Here is a 10731-nt window from a genome sequence, read left to right on the forward strand (position 1 = left end):
ATGGAGGGGACGCCCATCACAGAGTCCCCTGAGCAGGACAGAGGCTCACTGGGGCCCCCTCCACAGAGCGAGATGTCCACTGCCAAGGTCCTCCTTCAGCTTCCTATGGAGGAGCCATTATAATCACTTATGGTCCAGCCAGGGAAGAGCCCCAGTGTTATGGAGAATGACCAAAGGACAGTGGCATAATTCACAAGTTCAGCACCTTTTAAATTAAAGGAGGACATTTGAATACCAAACAGCAACTGACAGTAACATGTTTTTCAATCACAAAGTACATGGAGAGTGAGAAAAGTCCTGTGGATGTCAGTTTGTGATATAGGGTCCGCTTTCCTTGAGATATAGCATCCCCTCCCAAGCCATACCAACACATTTCCTTCTGTTTCTAACCTCCTTGGGGAGAGAGACCCCATAGCTTCTATTAATAAGCATAAAAACACCCACTATCCATATATAAAAAGCCTCTAATAAACCTACACAGCTGAAGACAAATTTTACTCCTAGAGACTTCTGTTCTAATATTTTGCCATTTTTAAGTATGTCTCCTAGATGTGTGGCAGCTTGGTGCCATACTGAATAGATTAACAGCCGGAGAATGAGGAAGCCCTGAGCCCAACTCCTGGCTTGTGCCTACCAGCTATGGGACTCTCAGCAACTCTCAGTCTCAACTATTCTATAAAACTTAAGGCACTATATAAACACTAGCTTTCATCATCATCATCATCTTCTTCATCATCACCATCTTCATCACTGTTATCTCCCCCTCTCCCACCAGTGATACGGATTTCAGCAAACTATCTGTGTCTGTATTTTGGTACAACCAGTGTGACTTCAAATCCTGCTTTTGACACTTACTATCTGTATGGCTTTGGGCAAGTCACTTTATCACTTTGGACCAAGTTTCCTTATCTGATGGGTCAAGAGGCCATCTAGGTCCTTTTTAGTTCTAATTCCATTATCCCATGACCCTTCATAATTCAGCTATAAGAGACCCACACAACATGCTGTGAGCTTTCCTGTAGTTTTCTTGACCCAGGAAACAAAAGAATTTCTTGTCAGATCTCAGACCCTCGTGCCATAGGATATATCTATTTTCTCTTGCTCTGTCCTCAGTGGGGAAAATATTCAACAGAAGTGAGAGTCAAGATCTGCTCATCCCCAGGCTTGGTAATGTTTTATTTCCTGAGCTTATCCCCAAGAACTGCCTGGCTTTCCTTGTGAAATTCTAGTGCAGACGTACCCCTAGAACTCATGATCTCAGGGTACAGCTGGGCTTTCCAATATGCTAGTGATTCATCTGCCTCTCTTTCCTTATGTGATCGGATATGTCTGATCGGTGCCTTTCCCAGGCCTGCCAGTGGAGCATCCTTTAACTCTCCCTTCACCTCTCACTGCTTGGGTTTGCTGTTCTTCAGTCATTTCAGTTGTGTCTGACTCTCTGTGACCCTATTTGGAGTTTTCTTGACAAAGACACTGGAGTGGTTTGCCATCTCCTCCAACTCGTATTACAACAAACTGAGGCAAACAGGGGTAAGTGACTTGCTCAGGGTCATACAGCTAAAAGCACATTTGAGCTCAGGACAATGAGTCTTCCTTATTCCAAGCCCACTGCCCCATCTAGCTTCCTCCCCTCACTTGAGTACTTGATTCTATACTTCAAGGAAATGTGATTTATTCAGCACAAGTGTTTCCTTTCTAGATGCAGACAAATCTCTCCCCACCAGAAGAGATATTTTATCAGTTTGCTGAAGCCTCCTCCATCTTCTCAATCTCTCCCCACCTCCAAAAAAATCTCAAATCATCAATTTATGGCTAAGCCTTTGATGTCCTCTCTGAACTTGAATAGGCTTTTGCCTAGATGAAGATACACACTTACATCCCTGAACCCTTCTAGACTGGCAGCACCTGCCAATGAGTTAACCTGGCAACACTTGTTTTTGATCAACCCAGAGATAGCTAGGTGACATAGTAGATAGAGCCCCAGACATGGAGTCAAAAAGACCTGAATTCAAATTCCACCACAAACACTTAGTATCTGTGTGACCCTGGGCAAGTCACTTACCCCTGTTTGCCTCCTTGACTATAAAATGAGGATAATATTAGCACTGAGAGGAACAAGCAAGATGTTTGTAAAACATTTAGCATAGTGTCTGGAACATAGGAGGCACCACTTAATAAATGCTTGTTTCCTTCCTTCCATACTAGGCTTTTATCACTACTTTCTTCAGTGCTCAAAAACCATCACCTTAATACGGTTCTTCTTGCCAATATGAAGTATTTGACTTTTATTTTCAAAACAGGCTTCCTTTCTCTGTAGGACTGACCTCTTTCCCTTGTGCAAAGTGGGATGGAATGGTAAAAAAGAGGGGGGAAAGAGATATTGCCAAAGACAAGAGGAAGGCTAATAACTCCCCTAAGGAGAATTTATACTTGTAAAAGACAGGTCAAAGATATTGCTGAGATGAATATAGTCATGCTTTGAAAATAGTAGGTACATGTTGGGGTGACTAGGTGGCACAGTGAATAGAGCACCCGCCCTGGAGTCAGGAGGACCTGAGTTGAAATCCGATCTCAGACACTTAACACAAAAACTAGCTGTGTGACCTTGGACAAGTCACAACCCCAATTGCCCTCCAAAAAAAGCAAAAAAAATAGTAGGTGCTTAAAAAATACCCATTCACTGATGGAGTGTTGCACAAAGCAACCGTTGCTTTAGCTTGGACATTCTCTTTGGGAGAGAACTGTTTGAGAAGGAATGGGAATAGTGACTAATTGCCACTTAAAAACAAAAAAAAGTGGCTTTGGTGATGGGGGAGATTGAGCATAAGACTTGGAGAAGTTTTTAAATATATATATATATATATATATATATATATATATATATATATATATATAAATGTTTAAGGGGAAATGGAATAGGAATCATCAGAAAATAATGAAGACTTTTTTAACCTCTGAGAATAAAACATTTGAATGAAAAATTTACATAATTTCCTAAGAAGCCCAAGTAGAATCATTGAATTATAATGTTGGGAGAGAACTCACTTTATAGTCTCTGCTCCTGTCCATGGGCTGAGCTGTTTCCATATCTTCCAACCTGGAAGGCAGAACTCAAGGCTCAGGGTGCTATCCACTGTGCCACTAGCTGCCTCTAGTGTTGATCAAGAACAAGTGTCATCAGGTTAATATTATTTCCTTTGGTGATGGAGGTACTAGATGAAACCCAGGGACACTTCCACTGAAGTATCCCTCCAATGCCTTATCTTGGCATGAAAGTGATCCTAGGTGGCCAAAGATTATACCTCTGGAGCTCAAGCTTTGGCAGGTACTGTCAGTCGAGAAGGGTTCAGAGATGTACTGTATGTCTTCATCTAGGTAGAAGTCTATTCAAGTTCAGAGAGGACATCAGAGGTTTAGCCATGAGGTGGTAATTTGGCAAGGGGGCAGTCTTGTAGGTTTTCTGATGATTTCATAAATACCCACTGAGAAAATGTTCCAAACCCAGAAAAAGAGGCTGTGGCAAGGTGGTGCTTCTGGTTTCTTAGAGAAAAGATAACTTGACAGTTCAGCTGTTCCAGCTGAGGGGGCTCAGGCAATGGAGGGGAGTAGGGGGTGTGATACTGGGGAACAGAGTTCTTGGTGTATGGTACTTCACAGAATCTCAGAATTAGAAGGCATCTCTGAGGTGGTCTAGTCTAATTTATACATAAACAAAAATCTCTACTACATCCCTGATGAGTAGTCATCCAGCTTTTCCTTGAAGATCTCCCATGATAGAGAGTATAAGAGGCAATTCATTCCACTTTTATAAAGTAATCTTGGTTTTCTACCTTGATTCTCTCCTCTTTCTCAAGTCCTTGCTCCTCCCCCTACATTAAATAAGTTGCCAAGACCTATTGGTTCTGTCTCCATGTTATCTCTTTCCACTGCTCTCTTCTATCCACTTACATTGCCACCACTCTGGTTTAGGTCCTCATTACCTGTGACCTGATACAATACCATCCTGATTACTGGCTCTCCTCCATTATTTAGGGGTTTGCTGGAGCCATCTTAAACAGTCTCTTAAGAGCCTAATTGTCAGATTTTCAATGTGAGCAATTATAGCTCAGAAATCTGCAAACACTACAAATCAGGGTTTAATTTATTGTTGATTGTTTAGACTTAACAAAATGATAGTGAAAATGTTAATGATGATTAAACTTAAAAAGATGCCATGCTACATGCTCCCCTCTCCCCTTCCAAGAGCTGGTTGTTAAACATTTACCAACACACACTCCTGATTGAAATTCACCTTCAATAAAACTGCTAAAATAATCTTCCTAAGGCACAATTATGACCATGTCACTCCTCTGATCAAAAATCTTCAGTGGGGGAGGCTAGGTGGTGCAGTGCCTAAGAGCACCAGCCCCGGAGTCAGGAGGACCCGGGATCGGTTCCGGCCTCAGATACTTAACACCCACACAAAAAAAAACTGGCCATGTAACCTTTTGGGGTTACTTAACCCCAATTGCTTTATAAAAAAAATAAAATAAAAAAGAAAAATAAAAAAGAAATCTTCAGTGGTTCCCTATGGCCTCTAGAATAAACCACAAATTCTTTAGCCTGACATTTAAACCCCTCCACAATCTGACTCCTACCCACCTTTCCAATCTTATTTCATATTACCCTGATTTAATCTAAATTTCAGTCAAAATGACCTACTAGCTATTCTTTTTGGGGGAGGGGTAGTTAAATTTTATTTTTGTATTAATTAATTTATTCATTCATTTTCAACATTCATTTCCACAAGATTTTGAGTTCCAAATTCCTACTAACTATTCTTAAATTCTGTATTCCATTGTCAAACTCTGCTTTCATGCTGGTTACCTCCCATGTCTGCAATGCCCTCCTTTTTCACAGTCAACTCTTAGCAGCACCCTTAGCTAAACATTGTACTTGGCTTAAGCTACCACTCATACAGAGTTTTATCTGGTCCCATTTGTTCATTCTCTCTCTCCCTCCTACACTTGGATACTTATCCATTCTTCAAGTTGTATCCACTATCAGAATATAAGCTCCTTAAGGAAAAGGGCTATTTTTCATTTTGATCTCTGTATCCCAGTGCTTGGCACAGTGCTGTGCTCATAGTAAATATTTAGGTGTCTGTTGAATTGGACTGTCATATTAGAAAGTTTTCTCTTATATAAAGTCAAAATCTGCTTCTCTTAAATTTCTCCCTATGGCTGTTTTAATCCTTGTTCCACATGACATCCTTTCAATTATTTGATAATAGCTATCATGACCCTTTAAGTCTACTCCAGGACAATCTTTCAAATTATCCATATGGGACCCAATTTCTAGTCTACTCATCATATTTGTTGTATTCTACTTTGTCAATATTTTTTCTAAAACAGTACCTAGGACTTAATATAATACCCCAGAAGTGGTCTGCCCAAGACAGAGTACAAAGGATTGTCACCCCTTTTACTCCTCTATCACTGAAGCCCAAGAGCACACTAGCTTTGGGGACTTCTATAACACATGGTTAATTTGACCTTACAATCCATTAACACTCCCCCACCCCCAGATCTTTTTCACTTATACTTCTGCCTGGCCATTTATCTAAAATATTATAGTATTATTGTCACAATGAGATGGTGCCATGGATAGAGTGCTGGGTATAGATTCAGGAAGACTCATCTTCCTGAGTTCAAATATGGCTTCAGATACTTACTAGCTGTGTGACCCTGGGCAAGTCACTTACCCTATTTGCCTCAGTTTCCTCATCTGTGAAAGGAGCTGGAGAAGGAAATGGAAAACCACTCCAGTTTCTCTGCCAAGAAAACTCTGAATGGGGTCACAAAGAGTTGGACATGACTAAATAACAACAACAATTGTTATAGAACATTGGGATGGATAAATGATGCATTTTTGCCATTAGTTTTAACAAATGACAACTAACAGAACAGCTTCATTAGGGCATTTATTATACAGCTGTAATTTTAAAATTAGTGTGTGCTGTGATCTCACACTTGAAGATGTTAGGAGAAATCCTCCCAATCCATGAATTAAAGAATGCCACACAAGGGTGTCCTTTCTGCAGCTCAAGAAGGAAGCAAAATATCTCCTACTAGTTTATTCAGTTGTAAACTGGTCTCACAGTGGGTGCAATGTCAGGAGGATTTAAATCAGCAAGCAAGTAGTGCCCTAAAGGAAGTAAGGAATGACACTATGTGCTTGTAGAATAGCAGCCTAGAGGAGGGGATGGCAGCTAAGACTTTCAGATACATCTGCTTTTTCAGAAGAAGTGATGTCCAGCCAGGGACCAAAGCTTTCTTTTAGCAACTATGGAGGGATAAGGGAACAAAAGATATTATATTTGTAGAAAATATTTGTTACTAAAAATTATTCATAGTAGATTATATAGTCTTAAGATCTCTAACCCTAATTCTTTTATCAAGATCAAAGAAAAAAAAAACATTGGAAAAACTATTTTGGAAGGGAGAAAAGGGAACATTGTGGGGTGAGGCTGATAGGATCATAGATTTAGAACTTGGACAGAGTTGTCAAACTCATTACCACTGTGGGTAAATGACACTCAAAACTCCTGAGTGCTGAGAACCAGATTAAAATGTAATTGGAAAATGTTTAACAAAATAAATGAAAATACAATGCAACATAGATAATGTTAATTTGTGGTTTTCTTAATCAGCATGTGACTGGTGGGATCTGTTTCCCTTTGAGTTTTATACCACTGCTTTAGAAGACATCTAATTCCACCATCTCATTTTACAGATGAGGAAACTGAGGCTAAGAAATTTGCCCACGGCCATATAGACAGTGACAGTTCTAGGATTTGATCCCTGAATTCCAATGCAATGCTCTTTCCATTGGGAGAATACGATAGAGATAAAAAAATATCATCACAAAAAAATCACAGAATTTGAAATGTAAATTAAATGACCTAATGATGTACTGAATAAAATAGACAAGTGCCTTGTCTGCAACAACGGAATTTCATAACCAGTTGAAAGATGTTTCCTTGAAACTTGAAAATGCAGGTTCCTGTACACTGGCATTGTCCTCAAGCAGTGAGGTCACTGCTATCGCTCCTTCTTTAGTTATAATGTATAACCAGCAGCAAAGGCAAAGCTCAATACCACTGTTTTCTCCTTTCTCTTCTTTTGTCATTTTGCTCCCCTGGGGAATAGGATGGTTGAAGCTGATGGTCATGAAAGCAGAGGCCTAATGTCTTTGATTAAAGGATGATGGCACATCAACTTCTTCTTACCTCACTCTCTGCTAATGTCTCTGAGGCTCACTTGTTCTTCAGTCCCCTGCTGCCTTTCTACCCAACAGAAGCTGTCAACTATAGGCAATTGAAGAATGACTTAGTAATTGGGACAAAAGGTCCCTCTCCAGTCAGGAAAGCGCACCTTGCTCCTTTTATCTTGTGACCCGAATACTTGGTTACCTTGTCTACTGAAAAGAGAGGAGGTAACACACTGGATTTTAGCATGGAAAAAATAGCATTGGGATATCCAGTAATACACAGGAAAAAATACTTAGGGAAGGTCAATGACATCGTTGGTGCCTAAGATTAACAGATTATGACTTGCTAACAAGAGACCTTAATGCAAGGAGGTTAATTTAATCTCATAGTTTCCGCAGAGGCTTGCTAGGATATGTTATATGACTGGAATATGGCAAATAAAAGTTATCTTTCGTTCAAGAGGAATAGACTAGGGTTAAAAGGTGGTAAAGTGGCATTGTATTTCCACACATGTGAAAATCCACTAATTTAAGATGGGGGTGAAGTGGGGAGTAATATGGTGAATAACATTTCAGTGGAAACAAAAGACCAAGAGAATTAAATGATTTTGTCATCAGGGTAAGCTGCAAACTGCTGGGCCAAAAAGAAGAAATAGATGATTTCCTTCTGAAGACTGCAATGCTATCATGGAGGCAGGATATCGTTGTGGTGGGGGAACTTCGACTACTGACTTATTCACTCTCTGTCTCTCCCCAAAGTTTTTGATAAATGCTTGTTTTGCCTTGCTAATAATTCTATTTTTCACGGCAAGTGACAAGGGGAGTTACTATTCTGAGTCTTATTCTCACCAATACACAGGAACTAGGGGAAGTGAAAATAAATGGAACCTCAGGAGAAAGTGGTCATATCACTTTAGAGTGAGTCAGTAAGTATTTATTATCCACTTACTATATGCCCAGGCACTGTGCTAAGCACTGAGTATAAAAAAAAGGCAAAAGATAGTCCTTGCCTCCCAGGAGATCACAATCTAATGAGGAAGACAACAAACAAATATATTCAAACTGCATACAGGAAAAGTAGTAAATAATTAACAGAGGGAAGGCATCAGGATGAAGAGGGATTGGGAAAGGCTTCCTGTAGAAGGTAGGATTTTAACTGGAACCTGAAGGAAACCAGGGAAGTCAGAAGGCAGAGATGAGGTGAGAGCAGGGGGGACAACCAGAGAAAATAGCTGGAGTTAAGAGATGGAGGGTCTTGTTTGTAGAACAATAAGGAGATCAGTGTCACTGGAAAGAGTATATGACAGGTGGGCGAGTGTAAAGTGTAAGAATACTGAAAAAGTGAAGGAAGACTACGTTGTGAAGGACTCTGAATGTCAAACAGAAGATTTTGTATTTCATCCTAGAGCTGATAGAGAACCCCTGAAGTTAATTGAGAGTAACATGATTAGATCTGTGCTTTAGGAAAATCTCTTTGGGAGCTGAATGGAGAAAGGACTGGAATAGAGAGAGATTTGTGGCTTGCAGAACAACCAGCAGATTATTGAAATAGTCCAGACATGAAATAATGTGCCTGCACTAGGGTCGTATCAGAGAAGAAAAGGGAACATTTTTGAGAGATGTTGGAATGGTGAAGTCAGCAGGCCTTAGCAAGAGATTGGATATAGGGAGGGGAGGGGAGGGGAAGGTGAAAGATGGTGAAGAGTCAAGAATGACTCCTAGATCATGAGTCTAGGAGACTGGGAAGATAGTGATGCCCTCAACAGTAACTGGAAAGTTCAAGGAGGGGAGGACTTAGGGAAAGATAATGAGTTCAGTTTTAAATATGTTGAGTTTAAGATGTCTACTGGACATCCAGTTTGAACTCTCTGAAAGCCAGTTGGAGATCCAAATTTGGAGTACAGCAGAGAGGTTAGGGCTAGATAGGTAGATCTGAGAATCATCAGCACAAAGATGATTAAATATCAATCCAAGGGAGCTGATGAGATCACCAAGTGAAGTGATAAGAGGGAAACAAGAAGGGGGCCCTAAATAGAACCTAAGCTAATTTTCTGAAGTGGGACACCCATAGTTGGTTAATGTGATCTAGATGAAGATTCAGCAAAGGAGACAGAAGGATTAGTCTGAGGAGAGATTGTATCTTGGAAACCTAGATAAAAGAGAATATGGGGAGAAGAGAGTAATCAATGGTATCAAAGTCTATAGAGAGGTAAAAAATTTAAAAAGCATTAGAATTGAGAAAAGACCATTGGAGTTGACCACTAGGAGATCATTGGCAACTTAGGAAGATAATGAAGTCAAAAGCTTGATGATAAGGGGTTTAGAAGAGAGTGAGAAGAGAGGAAGCATAGATATCTATTGTAGATAGCTTCCTCAAGGAGTTTTTCCAGAAAGGGAAGAACTGATAAAGGATGATAGTGGAGATGGAATGATCAAGTGAGGGTTTCTTTTGAGGATGGGGAAACCTTGAGCATGTTTGTAGACAGTAGGGAAAGAGCCAGTAGACACACACACACACACACACACACACACACACAACCACACAGAGAGAGAGAGAGAGAGAGAGAGAGAGAGAGAGAGAGAGAGAGAGAAAGAGTTGGGGTGACAGAGGGGACAAACTATTTTTTAAAGGAGACAAGATAGAATGGGATTGCAGATAGAGGGTTAAGGAATGATGGAAGAAGGCATCTGAGTGAGGTATGATGAGTAAGAGGGAAGAAGAGGAAGATCTCAGTGAACTACTTCATTTTTTCCTGTAAAGTATGAGACAATTTTATCATCTAAGAAGGTTATGTACAGAAAGCAACGGGAAGTTTGAGGAGGGATGAAAAGGTTTAGAAGAGCACTGTGGAAAGTGGGAAAGTGAGTTGATAAAGGATGTGTAGAAGGATTGCCTAGCTGCAGTGAGGGCCCACTTGACATTATGCAACATAAAATTTCAATTGACCCAGTCAGAATAGTTGCATGATTTTTTCAACTTTTATTCAGCAACACCTACATCGTAGTAAAGGCAGCATATGATCCAAGGCTGAGATTTGGCAGGATGTAATTAGTGATATGAGAAGAGGGCCAAAGATTCAAGAGAAGAGGATAGTGTAGAGCTGAACTGGTTTATCAGGTAAAGATGGGGAAAGAGGAAAGAGTGACTCATGTTGAAGTGATAAAACCAGGCACACTCCGGCTTGTGCCATGAACTTAGAGAAAGTGAATTTAAAAGAATTAGTTGAAGGAACAGGTAGAATTCCATGGTCTGAGAGTCTATAACAAAGTTAGTTTGAGATGAGAGCCTCCAAACTCAGTTCTATGGATGTAGTTATAAATGAATGTAAAAAGGAAGGACATGGGTCTAAAGAGACCAATGTAGTTATACAAAGAGTTAACTAACTCAGAGTTTTGAAAGATGTGCAGATGTAGGAAGCAAGGACAGATAAATGCAAAACAAAACAAAAAACAAAAGAGTAGCATAATCCCACAAAATGT

At 40.1% G+C, this 10731-nt stretch overlaps 1 protein-coding gene across 1 annotated transcript in view; it reads left to right on the forward strand.

Annotated features, from left to right (window-relative positions):
• MYT1 (myelin transcription factor 1) overlaps positions 1 to 10731 on the forward strand; it is a 197682-nt gene that overhangs the window by 65340 nt on the left and 121611 nt on the right. The window lies entirely within an intron of this gene.

This window comes from Petaurus breviceps, unplaced genomic scaffold (genome assembly GCF_028583685.1).
Source record: "Petaurus breviceps papuanus isolate PSGF00001 unplaced genomic scaffold, PetGlider_PUasm1.0 90847, whole genome shotgun sequence".
In the NCBI taxonomy this organism is placed as follows: Eukaryota; Metazoa; Chordata; class Mammalia; order Diprotodontia; family Petauridae; genus Petaurus; species Petaurus breviceps.